This window comes from Ranitomeya imitator, chromosome 1, assembly GCF_032444005.1.
Source record: "Ranitomeya imitator isolate aRanImi1 chromosome 1, aRanImi1.pri, whole genome shotgun sequence".
Classification (NCBI taxonomy): domain Eukaryota; kingdom Metazoa; phylum Chordata; class Amphibia; order Anura; family Dendrobatidae; genus Ranitomeya; species Ranitomeya imitator.
This window is the reverse complement of record NC_091282.1, coordinates 449,370,505-449,389,777: the sequence shown is the minus strand read 5'-3', so window position 1 is coordinate 449,389,777 and position 19,273 is coordinate 449,370,505.

Below are 19,273 nucleotides of genomic sequence, written 5' to 3'. Positions count from 1 at the left end.
CTTCTCAAAAAATTAGCATATAGTGTTAAATTTCATTATTTACCATAATGTAATGATTACAATTAAACTTTCATATATTATAGATTCATTATCCACCAACTGAAATTTGTCACGTCTTTTATTGTTTTAATACTGATGATTTTGGCATACAACTCCTGATAACCCAAAAAACCTGTCTCAATAAATTAGCATATCAAGAAAAGGTTCTCTAAACGACCTATTACCCTAATCTTCTGAATGTGACACTGCTGAGATGTTATGGAGGCCCAGGATGCTTCAATAGCGGCCTTAAGCTCATCCAGAGTGTTGGGTCTTGCGTCTCTCAACTTTCTCTTCACAATATCCCACAGATTCTCTATGGGGTTCAGGTCAGGAGAGTTGGCAGGCCAATTGAGCACAGTAATACCATGGTCAGTAAACCATTTACCAGTGGTTTTGGCACTGTGAGCAGGTGCCAGGTCGTGCTGCAAAATGAAATCTTCATCTCCATAAAGCATTTCAGCCGATGGAAGCATGAAGTGCTCCAAAATCTCCTGATAGCTAGCTGCATTGACCCTGCCCTTGATGAAACACAGTGGACCAACACCAGCAGCTGACATGGCACCCCACACCATCACTGACTGTGGGTACTTGACACTGGACTTCAGGCATTTTGGCATTTCTTCTCACCAGTCTTCCTCCAGACTCTGGCACCTTGATTTCCGAATGACATGCAAAATTTGCTTTCATCAGAAAAAAGTACTTGGGACCACTTAGCAACAGTCCAGTGCTGCTTCTCTGTAGCTCAAAAGTGGCTTTACCTGGGGAATGCGGCACCTGTAGCCCATTTCCTGCACACGCCTGTGCACGGTGGCTCTGGATGTTTCCACACCAGACTCAGTCCACTGCTTCCTCAGGTTCCCCAAGGTCTGGAATCGGTCCTTCTCCACAATCTTCCTCAGGGTCCGGTCTCCTCTTCTCGTTGTACAGCGTTTTCTGCCACATTGTTTCCTTCCAACAGACTTACCATTGAGGTGCCTTGATACAGCACTCTGGGAACAGCCTATTTGTTGAGAAATTTCTTTCTGGGTCTTACCCTCTTGCTTGAGGGTGTCAATGATGGCCTTCTTGACATCTGTCAGGTCGCTAGTCTTACCCATGATGGGGGTTTTGAGTAATGAACCAGGCAGGGAGTTTATAAAAGCCTCAGGTATCTTTTGCATGTGTTTAGAGTTAATTAGTTGATTCAGAAGATTAGGGTAATAGGTCATTTAGAGAACCTTTTCTTGATATGCTAATTTATTGAGACAGGTTTTTTGGGTTATCAGGAGTTGTATGCCAAAATCATCAGTATTAAAACAATAAAAGACCTGACAAATTTCAGTTGGTGGATAATGAATCTATAATATATGAAAGTTTAATTGTAATCATTACATTATGGTAAATAATGAAATTTAACACTATATGCTAATTTTTTGAGAAGGACCTGTATGCTATGTATGCCTGACAAACTATGATTTATCAAAAGGCTTCAGTCTGACTGTATTTTTTTTTTTTTGGGGGGGGGTGAATTTTTAGAAAAAAATGCAGCTAGGTATATAGTAATTAAGCTGCAGCAACAGCAGACAGTTATGGAGCTTTGGGAGGGATGCAGTGGGAGCAATTGATGCACATACAGTGCCTGCAGGCCTTGCACTGATGTGGATATGCTGTGCCCTCCTACCTACCGCTTCAATATCAGGACCCACGAATTAGCCCTAAAAAGGACTTTTGGTTTCTGAGTAGTTGTGGATTTAAGAGTTGCAAACCTACACTAACTCTAAAAACCACGATTCTGACCCTATCTCGGCAGCAGCTCTCCCTACTCTCGCTGAATCCGGAGCTGAATGCCGCGAGCAGGGCGGCGTCAGGTCTCTTATACTCGGGATGATGCTTGTGTGGCCAAGCCAATCACTGCACGCCCACAACAAAGATGGCTGCAGCGTTTCATGGCCTGGCAGACAATCCCTGCACCGTGATTGGGTCTCTAAAGTCTGCCAAAAACGCTGGATGGAGACACCAGTTACCGCCAAATAATCCCGGAAATGCTCAGTGCTTGCCGATTACACCGAGCATAGTGATACTCGGGCAAGTAATGAGTAGTGGTGAGCACGTTCGCTCATCACTACTTATGTACGATTGAGTACGTTTGATTATGAGCAACAATAATAAGTGATTTACGTGAATAACTTCTGAACTACACATAGAGTTGATCATTTTTTGGCACATATTATTCAGGTCATTGAGCTGATCATTTTGAGTACCAGTGGTCCAGGGTGCCTCTTTTCAAATTGAATGTATGTACGATTAAGTACGTTTGATTATGCGCGACATAAGCTATTTACGTGAATAACTTATGAACTACACATAGAGTTGATCATTTTTGGGCAAATATTATTCAGGACATTGATATGTTCATTTGTTCATTTTGAGTACTAGTGGTCCAGGGTACCGCTTTTCAAATTGAACTTATGTAACATAGTAACATAGTTAGTAAGGCCGAAAAAAGACATTTGTCCATCCAGTTCAGCCTATATTCCATCATAATAAATACCCAGATCTACGTCCTTCTACAGAACCTAATAATTGTATGATACAATATTGTTCTGCTCCAGGAAGACATCCAGGCCTCTCTTGAACCCCTCGACTGAGTTCGCCATCACCACCTCCTCAGGCAAGCAATTCCAGATTCTCACTGCCCTAACAGTAAAGAATCCTCTTCTATGTTGGTGGAAAAACCTTCTCTCCTCCAGACGCAAAGAATGCCCCCTTGTGCCCGTCACCTTCCTTGGTATAAACAGATCCTCAGCGAGATATTTGTATTGTCCCCTTATATACTTATACATGGTTATTAGATCGCCCCTCAGTCGTCTTTTTTCTAGACTAAATAATCCTAATTTCGCTAATCTATCTGGGTATTGTAGTTCTCCCATCCCCTTTATTAATTTTGTTGCCCTCCTTTGTACTCTCTCTAGTTCCATTATATCCTTCCTGAGCACCGGTGCCCAAAACTGGACACAGTACTCCATGTGCGGTCTAACTAGGGATTTGTACAGAGGCAGTATAATGCTCTCATCATGTGTATCCAGACCTCTTTTAATGCACCCCATGATCCTGTTTGCCTTGGCAGCTGCTGCCTGGCACTGGCTGCTCCAGGTAAGTTTATCATTAACTAGGATCCCCAAGTCCTTCTCCCTGTCAGATTTACCCAGTGGTTTCCCGTTCAGTGTGTAATGGTGATATTGATTCCCTCTTCCCATGTGTATAACCTTACATTTATCATTGTTAAACCTCATCTGCCACCTTTCAGCCCAAGTTTCCAACTTATCCAGATCCATCTGTAGCAGAATACTATCTTCTCTTGTATTAACTGCTTTACATAGTTTTGTATCATCTGCAAATATCGATATTTTACTGTGTAAACCTTCTACCAGATCATTAATGAATATGTTGAAGAGAACAGGTCCCAATACTGACCCCTGCGGTACCCCACTGGTCACAGCGACCCAGTTAGAGACTATACCATTTATAACCACCCTCTGCTTTCTATCACTAAGCCAGTTACTAACCCATTTACACACATTTTCCCCCAGACCAAGCATTCTCATTTTGTGTACCAACCTCTTGTGCGGCACGGTATCAAACGCTTTGGAAAAATCGAGATATACCACGTCCAATGACTCACCGTGGTCCAGTCTATAGCTTACCTCTTCATAAAAACTGATTAGATTGGTTTGACAGGAGCGATTTCTCATAAACCCATGCTGATATGGAGTTAAACAGTTATTCTCATTGAGATAATCCAGAATAATATCCCTCAGAAACCCTTCAAATATTTTACCAACAATAGAGGTTAGACTTACTGGCCTATAATTTCCAGGTTCACTTTTAGAGCCCTTTTTGAATATTGGCACCACATTTGCTATGCGCCAGTCCTGCGGAACAGACCCTGTCGCTATAGAGTCACTAAAAATAAGAAATAATGGTTTATCTATTACATTACTTAGTTCTCTTAGTACTCGTGGGTGTATGCCATCCGGACCCGGAGATTTATCTATTTTAATCTTATTTAGCCGGTTTCGCACCTCTTCTTGGGTTAGATTGGTGACCCTTAATATAGGGTTTTCATTGTTTCTTGGGATTTCACCTAGCATTTCATTTTCCACCGTGAATACCGTGGAGAAGAAGGTGTTTAATATGTTAGCCTTTTCCTCGTCATCTACAACCATTCTTTCCTCACTATTTTTTAAGGGGCCTACATTTTCAGTTTTTATTCTTTTACTATTGATATAGTTGAAGAACAGTTTGGGATTAGTTTTACTCTCCTTAGCAATGTACTTCTCTGTTTCCTTTTTGGCAGCTTTAATTAGTTTTTTAGATAAAGTATTTTTCTCCCTATAGTTTTTTAGAGCTTCAATGGTGCCATCCTGCTTTAGTAGTGCAAATGCTTTCTTTTTACTGTTAATTGCCTGTCTTACTTCTTTGTTTAGCCACATTGGGTTTTTCCTATTTCTAGTCCTTTTATTCCCACAAGGTATAAACCGCTTACACTGCCTATTTAGGATGTTCTTAAACATTTCCCATTTATTATCTGTATTCTCATTTCTGAGGATATTGTCCCAGTCTACCAGATTAAGGGCATCTCTAAGCTGTTCAAACTTTGCCTTCCTAAAGTTCAATGTTTTTGTGACTCCCTGACAAGTCCCCCTAGTGAAAGACAGGTGAAACTGCACAATATTGTGGTCGCTATTTCCTAAATGCCCAACCACCTGCAGATTTGTTATTCTGTCAGGTCTATTAGATAGTATTAGGTCTAAAAGTGCTGCTCCTCTGGTTGGATTCTGCACCAATTGTGAAAGATAATTTTTCTTGGTTATTAGCAGAAACCTGTTGCCTTTATGGGTTTCACAGGTTTCTGTTTCCCAGTTAATATCCGGGTAGTTAAAGTCCCCCATAACCAGGACCTCATTATGGGTTGCAGCTTCATCTATCTGCTTTAGAAGTAGACTTTCCATGCTTTCTGTTATATTTGGGGGTTTGTAACAGACCCCAATGAGAATTTTGTTACCATTTTTCCCTCCATGAATTTCAACCCATATGGACTCGACATCCTCATTCCCTTCGCTAATATCCTCCCTTAAAGTGGACTTTAGACAAGACTTTACATAGAGACAAACCCCTCCTCCTCTCCGATTTTTACGATCCTTTCTAAACAGACTGTAACCCTGTAAGTTAACTGCCCAGTCATAGCTTTCATCTAACCATGTCTCGGTTATTCCCACTATGTCAAAGTTACCTGTAGATATTTCTGCTTCTAGTTCTTCCCTCTTGTTTGTCAGGCTTCTGGCGTTTGCGAGCATGCAGTTTAGAGGATTTTGTTTTGTTCCAATCTCCTCACTGTGGATTGTTTTAGAAATGTTCTTACCTCCCTTCTGAGTATGTTTTCCTGGGTCGTCTTTGTTCGAGTCTAATGTTTTTCTTCCCGTCCCCTCTTCTTCTAGTTTAACGCCCTCCTGATGAGTGTAGCGAGTCTTCTGGCGAATGTGTGTTTCCCAGGTTTGTTGAGGTGTAGTCCGTCTCTGGCGAGGAGTCCATCATACCAGTAATTCACACCGTGGTCCAGGAATCCAAATCCTTGTTGTCTGCACCATCGTCTTAGCCAGTTGTTTGCATCAAGGATCCTGTTCCATCTCCTGGTGCCATGCCCGTCTACTGGAAGGATAGAAGAAAAAACTACCTGTGCATCCAGTTCCTTTACTTTCTTCCCCAACTCTTCAAAGTCCTTGCAGATTGTCGGTAGGTCCTTCCTTGCCGTGTCATTGGTGCCAACATGTATCAGAAGAAATGGGTGGACGTCCTTGGAGCTGAAGAGCTTTGGTATCCTATCGGTCACATCCTTGATCATCGCACCTGGAAGGCAGCATACTTCTCTTGCAGTTATGTCCGGTCTGCAGATGGCTGCTTCGGTGCCTCTCAGTAGTGAGTCTCCCACCACCACCACTCTTCGTTGCTTCTTGGCTGTACTTTTTGCTGTCACTTGTTGCTGTGTGCCCTTTTCTTTTTTGCTTGCTGGTATTGCTTCATCCTTAGATGTGTCATCTTCATCCTCTACAAAGATTTGATATCGGTTCTTCAGTTGTGTGGTTGGTGATTTCTCCATGGTCTTCTTGCTTCTTTTGGTCACATGCTTCCACTCATCTGCTTTTGGAGGTTCTCTGACACTTTTTGCACCTTCTGTGACCAGTAGAGATGCTTCTGTTCTGTCTAGAAAGTCTTCATTCTCTTTGATGAGTTTCAAAGTTGCTATTCTTTCTTCCAGACCCCGCACCTTTTCTTCTAAAAGGGCCACTAGTCTACACTTCTGACAGGTGAAATTGGATTCTTCTCCTGGTCGATCTGTGAACATGTAGCACATGCTGCAGCTCACCATGTAGGTTGTCACATCTGCCATGTTGCTCCTAGATCCTGCTGACTTGCTGTGTGTTTTCCTTCTTGTGTAATCTACTCAGCCAAGCTCTCTTGCAATAATGTCCTACAGGCAAAAATTCGCGCGCGGTTTGGTGATGCTTTCGAAGCAGCTGGTCCCGGCTGTACCCAACGATCTTCTAGCTTAGGGAGACTTCGCTTCTCCCAGAAGGCACCTGGAATATGCAAATTAGCCTCCTGAAGCTTGAATCCCTGGATTGGTGATGCTTTCGAAGCAGCTGGTCCCGGCTGTACCCAACGATCTTCTAGCTTAGGGAGACTTCGCTTCTCCCAGAAGGCACCTGGAATATGCAAATTAGCCTCCTGAAGCTTGAATCCCTGGTTTGGTGATGCTTTCGAAGCAGCTGGTCCCGGCTGTACCCAACGATCTTCTAGCTTAGGGAGACTTCGCTTCTCCCAGAAGGCACCTGGAATATGCAAATTAGCCTCCTGAAGCTTGAATCCCTGGTTTGGTGATGCTTTCGAAGCAGCTGGTCCCGGCTGTACCCAACGATCTTCTAGCTTAGGGAGACTTCGCTTCTCCCAGAAGGCACCTGGAATATGCAAATCAGCCTCCTGAAGCTTGAATCCCTGGATTGGTGATGCTTTCGAAGCAGCTGGTCCCGGCTGTACCCAACGATCTTCTAGCTTAGGGAGACTTCGCTTCTCCCAGAAGGCACCTGGAATATGCAAATTAGCCTCCTGAAGCTTGAATCCCTGGTTTGGTGATGCTTTCGAAGCAGCTGGTCCCGGCTGTACCCAACGATCTTCTAGCTTAGGGAGACTTCGCTTCTCCCAGAAGGCACCTGGAATATGCAAATTAGCCTCCTGAAGCTTGAATCCCTGGATTGGTGATGCTTTCGAAGCAGCTGGTCCCGGCTGTACCCAACGATCTTCTAGCTTAGGGAGACTTCGCTTCTCCCAGAAGGCACCTGGAATATGCAAATCAGCCTCCTGAAGCTTGAATCCCTGGTTTGGTGATGCTTTCGAAGCAGCTGGTCCCGGCTGTACCCAACGATCTTCTAGCTTAGGGAGACTTCGCTTCTCCCAGAAGGCACCTGGAATATGCAAATTAGCCTCCTGAAGCTTGAATCCCTGGATTGGTGATGCTTTCGAAGCAGCTGGTCCCGGCTGTACCCAACGATCTTCTAGCTTAGGGAGACTTCGCTTCTCCCAGAAGGCACCTGGAATATGCAAATTAGCCTCCTGAAGCTTGAATCCCTGGATTGAAGCTTGAATCCCTGGATACGATTGAGTACGTTTGATTATGCACGACTTAAATAAGCGATTTACGTGAATAACCCAGCACCACAAGTAGTCAAAATAAACATCTCAAAGTCCTGAACAAAATTTTACCCAAACAATATCCACTCTATGTATAATTCACCATACATGAAAATCTAATAGCTAACTAATAGCTAAAGTCTAACTGCAGACTAATTTGAGTCCGGTATACTGAAGGTAGTCTCTGGAACAAACTAGACCTTCTGCTAAGATCGTAGGAACAGATGCTGCTATGGTGTGCCACCTTCAGGAAGGGCGAGAGTGAGCTGGTGACAGTACCACTAGTGATCAGAAGTGAGTGGGGTATATTTTTGTCGCCACCATCGCCTGATGGCTGTGCTAGGAGCTGGGGATAGGGAACTATTTTAATGAGTCGCAGGTATCTGTGGTGCGGCTCCACTCACCAGCCTGCAGTGTTCGGTCCTGCTGGGTTTCAAAGCCAATATCTCGGCTGTGCCAGCACGTAGAGGGTCACAGGTGGTCTTGGATTGCTTCACAGGCAGTTCTGAATCCACCCAAACGGGGTCCAAATGAGACCAGCTTCTTTTTGTTGAGTTATAGGTGGCTTTCTCTGGTGTCCCCATGGAGCTCAGGAATCCTGCTAACTACATGCCAGGATTTCAGGCCATGCCCTATAACCTTTATTTTGCTATGGATTAAAGACTTGACTTATCATGAAGACAATAATATATATTTTAAAAAGACGACCAGCACAATTTAAAAGGAAAGGATAGGAACCAGGGAAGTGCCTGAATCTATCAGGTTGCTAGATTGGACCTTCCTTGCAGCGAAGGCTGGCACTCTGGGACATGCACTCTGGCGCTCCCATTCCTCAACGGCTTGGGGATAAGAGGCGAAGAACAATTGGTCAACCAGAAAAAATGGAACTGTGGCTGACAAGGTGGACTATTTAACAATCTTGTTATCCGTGTAGGAGATAACAATGAAGTATTGCACTTAATACCTAAATAAAGTGCATTAGTGCTTTAACCCCATAGTGACAGAGCCAATTTGGTACTTAACCCCTTCATGACCCAGCCTATTTTGACCTTAAAGACCTTGCCGTTTTTTGCAATTCTGACCAGTGTCCCTTTATGAGGTAATAACTCAGGAACGCTTCAACGGATCCTAGCGGTTCTGAGATTGTTTTTTCGTGACATATTGGGCTTCATGTTAGTGGTAAATTTAGGTCAATAAATTCTGCGTTTATTTGTGATAAAAACGGAAATTTGGCAAAAAGTTTGAAAATTTCGCAATTTTCACATTTTGAATTTTTATTCTGTTAAACCAGAGAGATATGTGACACAAAATAGTTAATAAATAACATTTCCCACATGTTTACTTTACATCAGCACAATTTTGGAAACATGTTAGGAAGTTATAAGGGTTAAAATTTGACCAGCGATTTGTCGTTTTTACAACGAAATTTACAAAACCATTTTTTTTAGGGACCACCTCACATTTGAAGTCAGTTTGAGGGGTCTATATGGCTGAAAATACCCAAAAGTGACACCATTCTAAAAACTGCACCCCTCAAGGTACTCAAAACCACATTCAAGAAGTTTATTAACCCTTCAGGTGCTTCACAGCAGCAGAAGCAACATGGAAGGAAAAAATGAACATTTAACTTTTTAGTCACAAAAATTATCTTTTAGCAACAATTTTTTTATTTTTCCAATGGTAAAAGGAGAAACTGAACCACGAAAGTTGTTGTCCAATTTGTCCTGAGTACGCTGATACCTCATATGTGGGGGTAAACCACTGTTTGGGCGCACGGCAGGGCTTGGAAGGGAAGGAGCGCCATTTGACTTTTTGAATCAAAAATTGGCCCCCGTGTGCCTAAAAATTGGAGCTCCCCCACAAGTGACCCCATTTTGGAAACTAGACGCCCCAAGGAACTTATCTAGATGCATAGTGAGCACTTTGAACCCCCAGGTGCTTCACAAATTGATCCGTAAAAATGAAAAAGTACTTTTTTTCACAAAAACATTCTTTTAGCCTCAATTTTTTCATTTTCACATGGGCAACAGGATAAAATGGATCCTAAAATGTGTTGGGCAATTTCTCCTGAGTACGCCGATACCTCATATGTGGGGGTAAACCACTGTTTGGGCACATGGTAAGGCTCGGAAGGGAAGGAGCGCCATTTGACTTTTTGAATGAAAAATTATTTCCATCGTTAGCGGACACCATGTCGCGTTTGGAGAGCTCCTGTGTGCCTAAACATTGGCGCTCCCCCACAAGTGACCCCATTTTGGAAACTAGACCCCCCAAGGAACTTATTTAGATGCCTAGTGAGCACTTTAAACCCTCAAGTGCTTCACAAATTGATCTGTAAAAATGAAAAAGTACTTTTTTTTCACAAAAAAAACTTTTGTCGCCTCAATTTTTTCATTTTCACATGGGCAGTAGGATAAAATGGATCATAAAATTTGTTGGGCAATTTCTCCCGAGTACGCCGATACCTCATATGTGGGGGTAAACCACTGTTTGGGCACACGGCAGGGCTCGGTAGGGAAGGCGCGCCATTTGACTTTTTGAATAGAAAATTAGCTCCAATTGTTAGCGGACACCATGTCGCGTTTGGAGAGCCCCTGTGTGCCTATGCATTGGAGCTCCCCCACAAGTGACCCCATTTTGGAAACTAGACCCCCCAAGGAACTTATCTAGATGCATATTGAGCACTTTAAACCCCCAGGTGCTTCACAGAAGTTTATAACGCAGAGCCATGAAAATAAAAAATAATTTTTCTTTCCTCAAAAATGATTTTTAGCCTGGAATTTCCTATTTTGCCAAGGATAATAGGAGAAATTGGACCCCAAATATTGTTGTCCAGTTTGTCCTGAGTACGCTGATACCCCATATGTGGGGGTAAACCACTGTTTGGGCGCACGGCAGGGCTCGGAAGGGATGGCACGCCATTTGGCTTTTTAAATGGAAAATTAGCTCCAATCATTAGCGGACACCATGTCACTTTTGGAGAGCCCCTGTGTGCCTAAACATTGGAGGTCCCCCAGAAATGACCCCATTTTGGAAACTAGACCCCCAAAGGAACTAATCTAGATGTGTGGTGAGGACTTTGAACCCCCAAGTGCTTCACAGAAGTTTATAACGCAGAGCCATGAAAAAAAAAAAAAAATTATTTTCTCAAAAATGATCTTTTAGCCTGCAATTTTTTATTTTCCAATGGGTAACAGGAGAAATTTGACCCCAAAAGTTGTTGTCCAGTTTCTCCTGAGTACGCTGATACCCCATATGTGGGGGTAAACCACTGTTTGGGCACATGCCGGGGCTCGGAAGTGAAGTAGTGACGTTTTGAAATGCAGACTTTGATGGAATGCTCTGTGGGCGTCACGTTGCGTTTGCAGAGCCCCTGATGTGGCTTAACAGTAGAAACCCCCCACAAGTGACCCCATTTTGGAAACTAGACCCCGAAATGAACTTATCTAGATGTGTGGTGAGCACTTTGAACCCCCAAGTGCTTCATAGAAGTTTATAATGCAGAGCCGTGAAAATAATAAATACGTTTTCTTTCCTCAAAAATAATTATTTAGCCCAGAATTTTTTATTTTCCCAAGGGTTACAGGAGAAATTGGATCCCAAAAGTTGTCCAGTTTCTCCTGAGTACGCTGATACCCCATATGTGGGGGTAAACCACTGTTTGGGCACATGCCGAGGCTCGGAAGTGAAGTAGTGACGTTTTGAAATGCAGACTTTGATGGAATGCTCTGTGGGCGTCACGTTGCGTTTGCAGAGCCCCTGATGTGGCTTAACAGTAGAAACCCCCCACAAGTGACCCCATTTTGGAAACTAGACCCCAAAAGGAACTTATCTAGATGTGTGGTGAGCACTTTGAACCCCCAAGTGCTTCACAGAAGTTTATAATGCAGAGCCGTGAAAATAATAAATACGTTTTCTTTCCTCAAAAATAATTATTTAGCCCAGAATTTTTTAATTTTCCCAAGGGTAACAGGAGAAATTTGACCCCAATATTTGTTGTCCAGTTTCTCCTGAGTACGGTGATACCCCATGTGTGGGGGTAAACCACTGTTTGGGCACACGTCGGGGCTCAGAAGGGAAGTAGTGACTTTTGAAATGCAGACTTTGATGGAATGGTCTGCGGGTGTCACGTTGCATTTGCAGAGCCCCTGGTGTGCCTAAACAGTAGAAACCCCCCACAAGTGACCCCATTTTAGAAACTAGACCCCCCAAGGAACTTATCTAGATATGTGGTGAGCACTTTGAACCCCCAAGTGCTTCACAGACGTTTACAACGCAGAGCTGTGAAAATAAAAAATCATTTTTCTTTCCTCAAAAATGATGTTTTAGCAAGCATTTCTTTATTTTCACAAGGGTAACAGGAGAAACTGGACCCCAGTAATTGTTGCGCAGTTTATCCTGAGTATGCTGGTACCCCATATGTGGGGGTAAACCACTGTTTGGGCACACGTCAGGGCTCGGAATTGAGGGAGCACCATTTGACTTTTTGAATACGAGATTGGCTGGAATCAATGGTGGCGCCATGTTGCGTTTGGAGACCCCCTGATGTGCCTAAACAGTGGAAACCCCTCAATTCTAACTCCAACACTAACACCCCCACACCCCTAACCCTAATCCCAACTGTAGCCATAACCCTAATCACAACCCTAACCCCAACACACCCCTAACCCTAATCCCAACTGTAGCCATAACCCTAATCACACCCCTAACCACAACCCTAATTCCAACCCTAACCCTAAGGCTATGTGCCCACGTTGCGGATTCGTGTGAGATTTTTCAGCATCATTTTTGAAAAATCCGCGGGTAAAAGGCACTGCGTTTTACCTGCGGATTGTCCGCGGATTTCCAGTGTTTTTTGTGCGGATTTCACCTGCGGATTCCTATTGAGGAACAGGTGTAAAACGCTGCGGAATCCGCACAAAGAATTGACATGCTGCGGAAAATACAACGCAGTGTTTCCGCGCGGTATTTTCCGCACCATGGGCACAGCGGATTTGGTTTTTCATATGTTTACATGGTACTGTAAACCTGATGGAACACTGCTGTGAATCCGCAGCCATATCCGCACCGTGTGCACATGGCCTAATTCTAAAGGTATGTGCACACGCTGCGGAAAACGCTGCGGATCCGCAGCAGTTTCCCATGAGTTTACAGTTCAATGTAAACCTACGGGAAACAAAAATCGCTGTACACATGCTGCAGAAAAACTGCACGGAAACGCAGCGGTTTACATTCCGCAGCATGTCACTTCTTTGTGCGGATTCCGCAGCGGTTTTACAACTGCTCCAAAAGAAAATCGCAATTGTAAAACCGCAGTGAAATGCGCAGAAAAAAACGCGGTAAATCCGCCATAAATCCGCAGCAGTTTAGCACTGCGGATTTATCAAATCCGCAGCGGAAAAATCCGCAGAGGACCAGAATACGTGTGCACATACCGAAACCCTAACCCTAGCCCTACCCCTAACCCTACCCCTAACCCTACCCCTAACCCTAACCCTACCCCTAACCCTAACCCTATTCTAACATTAGTGGGAAAAAAAAAATTTCTTTATTTTTTTATAGTCCCTACCTATGGGGGTGACAAAGGGGGGGGGGGGTCATTTATTATTTTTTTTTATTTTGATCACTGAGATAGATTATATCTCAGTGATCAAAATGCACTTTGGAACGAATCTGCCGGCCGGCAGATTCGGCGGGCGCACTGCGCATGCGCCCGCCATTTTGGAAGATGGCGGCGCCTGGGGAGAAGACGGACGGACCCCGGCAGGATCGGTAAGTATGATAGGGTGGGGGGGAGCACGGGGGGGGGATCGGAGCGTGGCAGGCGTGGAACGGAGCACGGGGGGGCTGGAACGGAGCACGGGGGGGCTGGAACGGAGCACGGGGGGTGGAACGGAGCACGGGGGGGGTGGATCGGAGTGCAGGGGGGGTGATTGGAGCACGGGGGGGTGATTGGAGCACGGGGGGAGCGGACAAGAGCACGAGGGGGAGCGGAGCACTGGACAGAGGGGAGCCGGAGCAGTGTACCGGCCAGATCGGGGGGCTGGGGGGGCGATCGGTGGGGTGGGGTGGGGGCACATTAGTATTTCCAGCCATGGCCGATGATATTTCAGCATCGGCCATGGCTGGATTGTAATATTTCACCCGTTATAATAGGTGAAATATTACAAATCGCTCTGATTGGCAGTTTCACTTTCAACAGCCAATCAGAGCGATCGTAGCCACGAGGGGGTGAAGCCACCCCCCCTGGGCTAAACTACCACTCCCCTTGTCCCTGCAGATCGGGTGAAATGGGAGTTAACCCTTTCACCCGATCTGCAGGGACGCGATCTTTCCATGACGCCACATAGGCGTCATGGGTCGGATTGGCACCGACTTTCATGACGCCTACGTGGCGTCATGGGTCGGGAAGGGGTTAATGGCCGAGCCAATTTTTACAATTCTGACCACTGTCCCTTTATGAGGTTATAACTCTGGAGCACTTTAACGGATCCCGCTGATTCTGAGAATTATTTTGTGACGTATTGTACTTCATGTTAGTGGTAACATTTCTTCAATATTACTTGCGATTTATGAAAAAAAATGGAAATATGGCAATTTGCAATTTTCAAGTTTTTAATTTTTATGCCCTTAAATCAGAGAGATATATCACACAAAATAGTTAATAAATAACATTTCCCACATGTCTACTTTTCATCAGCACAATTTTGGAAGCAACATTTTTTTTCTTAGAAAGTTATAAGGGTTAAAAGTTGACCAGCGATTTCTCATTTTTACAACAAAATTTACAAAACCATTTTTTTTAGGGACCATCTCACATTTAAAGTCACTTTGAGGGTTGTACATGACAGAAAATACCTAAACTTGACACCATTCTAAAAACTACACCCCTCAAGGTGCTGAAAACCACATTCATGAAGTTTATTATCCCTTCAGGTGCTACACAGGAACTAAAACAATGTGGAAGGAAAAAATTAACCTTTAACTTTTTTTTGCAAACATTTTACTTCAGAACCAATTTTTTTTATTTTGACAAGTGTGAAAAGAGAAAATGAACCACAAAATTTGTTGTGCAATTTCTCTTGAATACGTCGACCACTGTTTAGACGCACGGCAGAGTTTGGAAGAGAAGGAGCGCCGTTTGACTTTTTCAATGCAGAATTGGCTGGAATTGAGATCGGACGCCATGTCGCGTTTGGAGAGCCCCTGATGTGCCTAAACAGTGGAAATCCCCCACAAATTGACCCCAGTTTGAAAACTAGACCCCCCAAGGAACTTATCTAGATGTGTGGTGAGCACTTTGAACGCCCAAATGCTTCACAAAAGTTTATAATGCAGAGTTGTGAAAATATTTTTTTTTTCCACAAAAATGATTTTTTTAGCCCCCAATTTTTTATTTTCCCAAGGCAAGCAGGGGAAATTGGACCCCAGAAATTGTCCAATTTGTCCTGAGTACGCTGATACCCCATGTGTGGGGGGGACCACTGTTTGTGCACACATCGGGGCTCGGAAGGGATGTTTTAAAATGCAGACTTTGATGGAATGGTCTGCGGGTGTCATGCTGCATTTGCAGAGGTCCTGATGTACCTAAACAGTAGAAACCCCCCACAAGTGACCTCATTTTGGTAACTAGACCCCCCAAAGAGCTTATCAAGATGTGTGGTGAGCACTATGAACCCCCAACTGCTTCACAGAAGTTTATAATGTAGAGCCATGAAAATAAAAATTCATATTTTTTTCCACAAAAATAATCTTTTCACCCCCAAATTTTTACTTTCACAAGGGTAACAGGAGAAATTGGGCCCAAAAATGTATTGAGCAATTTATCCTGAGTACACTGATAGCCCATATGTGAGGGGGACCACTTTTTGGGTGCATGGCAGAGATTGGAAGGGAATGAGCGCCATTTAGGAATGCAGACTTTGATAGAATGGTCTGCGGGCGTTATGTTGCATTTGCAGAGCTCCTGATGTACCTAACCAGTAGAAACGCCCTACAAGTGACCCCATTTTGGAAACTAGACCCCCAAGGAACTTATCTAGATGTGTGGTGAGCATTTTGAACACCCAAGTACTTGCAGAAGTTTGACGCGGAGCCGTGAAAATAAAAAATCATTTTTTTTTCCACAAAAATGATTTTTAGCCCCCAATTTTTTTTATTTTCGCAAGGGTAACAGGAGAAACTGGACCCCAAAAGTTGTCCAACTAGCACTTAGTACGCTGATGCCCCATATGTGGGGGTAAACCACTGGGCGCACGGCAGAGCTCAGAAGGGAGAGAGCACCATTTGACTTTTTGAGCGCAAAATTGGCTGTCTCGTTTGGAGACCCCCTGATGTACCTAAACAGTTGAAACCCCGCAATTCTAACTCCAACCTTAACCCCAACACACCTCTAATTCCAACCCGATCCATAATCCTAATCAGAACCCTAACCCCAAAATACCCCTAATCCCAACTTTAACCATTACCCTATTCAAAACCCTAAACCCAACACACCCCTAATCCTAATCTCAACCCTAACCTCAAACCTAATCCCAATACACCCCTAATCCCAACCCTAACCTTAACCCTAATCCCAAACCTAATCCCAGATGTAACCCTAATGCCAACCCTAATCCAAACACTAATCCAAACCCTAATTCCAACCTTAATACCAACTCTAACCCTAACTTTAACCCCAACCCTAGCCCTAACTTTAGCCCCAACCCTAACTTTAGCCCCAACCCTAACTTTAACCCTAACCCTAGCCCCAACACTAACTTTATCCCCAACCCTAACTTTAGCCCCAACCGTAACCCTAGCCCTAACCCTAATTGGAAAATGGAAATAAAAAAGTATGTATTATATTATTTTTTCTTAACTAAGGGGGTGATAAAGGGGGGTTATTTACTATTTTTTTATTTTGATCACTGTGATAGGATCTCACAGTGACCAAAACAAGAGGAATAATCTTCCTCTGCCGGCCGGCAGATCTCGGCGGGCGCACTGCGCATGCACCCACTATTGATCGCAGTGCGCCCGCTGGCCGACACCCGGAAGATCTTTGGGGTCTCGGCTGCCAGGGGTAGCCGAGACCCCAAAGAACATGAATGGGGATCGGTTTTTAGCGACCCCTGTTTTGTGATCGCCGGTAAATAACAGTTTACCGGCGACCGCAAAAAAATGCGGTGTGTTATTCTCTGTCTTCTGATGTAATCGCAAATCAGAGGACAGAGAAATAGGGGGATCGGGAACTTACCGGTGTCCTTGGGTCCTCCTGCTTCTTCACCTGGCCGCCGGCATCTTTCTCCGGGAAGAAAATAGTGGGTAAATTTGTTTACTGTAAACTATATAACTTTGTACTTCTCATGTACAGCACCATGGAATTAATGGTGCTACATAAATAAATAATAATAATTTACGAAAAACACCTGCAAAGGCTTCCTAAGTATGTAAAAAGGTCCCTTAGTCTGTTTCAGTAGGCTCCACAATCATGGGGAAGACTGCTGACTTGACAGATGTCCTGAAGGCAATAATTGACACACTCCACTAGGAGGGTAAGCCAGAAAAGATCATTGCTGTTCGCAGAGTGCTGTATCAAAGTATATTAACCCCTTAAGGGTATGTTCACACGTTCAGGATTTCCATCCTTTTTTTTTCAGGACAGTTTTTTTAAAAAACTGCAGCTCTTGGCAGAAAACGCAGGTCCTTTTTTTGGTCCTTTTTTTGTCCTTTTTTGATGCGTTTTTTGATGCGTTTTTTTGATGCGTTTTTTTATCCTTTTTTTATGCAGTTTTCTATGCAGAGACTGTGTGTTTCCTAGGAAGCTTTTTAGGGCTAAAATGGCTGAAAATACCCTAACCCTACCCCTAACCCTATCCCTAACCCTAACCCTACCCCTAACCCTACCCCTAACCCTAACCCTAACCCTACCCCCTAACCCTACCCCTAACCCTACCCCTAACCCTACCCCTACCCCTATTCTAACCTTAGTGAAAAAAAAAAAAATTCTTAATTTTTTTATTGTCCCTACCAATGGGGGTGACAAAGTGGGGGGGGTGTCATTTACTATTTTTTTATTTTGATCACTGAGATAGGTTATATCTCAGTGATCAAAATGCACTTTGGAGCGAATCTGCCGGCCGGCAGATTCGGCGGGCGCACTGCGCATGCGCCCGCCATTTTGCAAGATGGCGGCGCCCAGGGAGAAGACGGCCGGACGGACACCGGGACGCCGGGTAAGTATAAGGGGGGGAGATTAGGGCACGGGGGGGGGGCATCGGAGCACTGGGGGGGGGCATCGGAGCACGGGGGGGGGGCATCGGAGCACGGGGGGGCGGGATCGGAGCACGGGGGGGCAGCCACACTCCGCCCACGCACTTCCGCCCGCTCCCCCGCACTTCCTGCTGCAGCGGTTCTGCACATCAAATCGCAGTAAAACCCGCAGATATATTTTTGATCTGCGGGTTTTACTGCGATTTTGACCTCACAATGGAGGTCTATGGGTGCAGAACCGCTGCGGTTCAGGAAAAAGAAGTGACATGCTCCTTCTTTTTTGCCGCAGCTATTCTGCGCGGCTTTTTAAACGAAATTACGGACCATGTGCACAGCAGTGACTGTTTTCCATAGGGTTACATTGTTATGTACCCTGCATGGAAAACTGCTGCGGAACCGCAGCGGCAATACCGCTGCGGTTCCGCAGTAAAAAACGCACTGTGTGAACATGGCCTAACCCTCAAGTGTGGTTTGCACGTTAATGACCGGGCCAATTTTTACAATTCTGACCACTGTCCCTTTATGAGGTTATAACTCTGGAACTCTTCAACGGATCCTGATAATTCTGACATTGTTTTCTCGTGACATATTGTACTTCATGATAGTGGTAAAAAAAAAATTGATATTATTTGTGAAAAAAATGGAAATTTGGTGAAAATTTCCCAATTTTCTAACTTTGAATTTTGATGCCCTTAAATCACAGAGATATGTCACACAAAATACTTAATAAGTAACATTTCCTACGTTTACTTTACATCAGCACAATTTTGGAACCAACATTTTAAGGGTTACAAATTGACCAGCAATTTCTCATTCTTGCAACACCTTTTTTTTTTTTTAGGAACCACATCACATTTAAAGCCACTTTGAGGGGTCTATATGATAGAAAATAACCAAGTGTGACACCATTCTAAAAACTGCACCCCTCAAAGTGCTCAAAGCCACATTCAAGAAGTTTATTAACCCTTCAGGTGTTTCACAGGAATTTTTGGAATGTTTAAATAAAAATGAACATTTAAATTTTTTTCACAAAAAAATTACTTCAGCTCCAATTTGTTTTATTTTACCAAGGGTACAAGAAGAAATTGGACCCCAAAAGTTGTTGTGCAATTTGTCCTGAGTACGCAGATACCCCATATGTGGGGGTAAACTACTGTTTGGGCGCATGGCAGAGCTCGGAAGGGAAGGATCGCCATTTGACTTTTCAATGCAAAATTGACTGGAATTGAGATGGGACGCCAAGTCGCGTTTG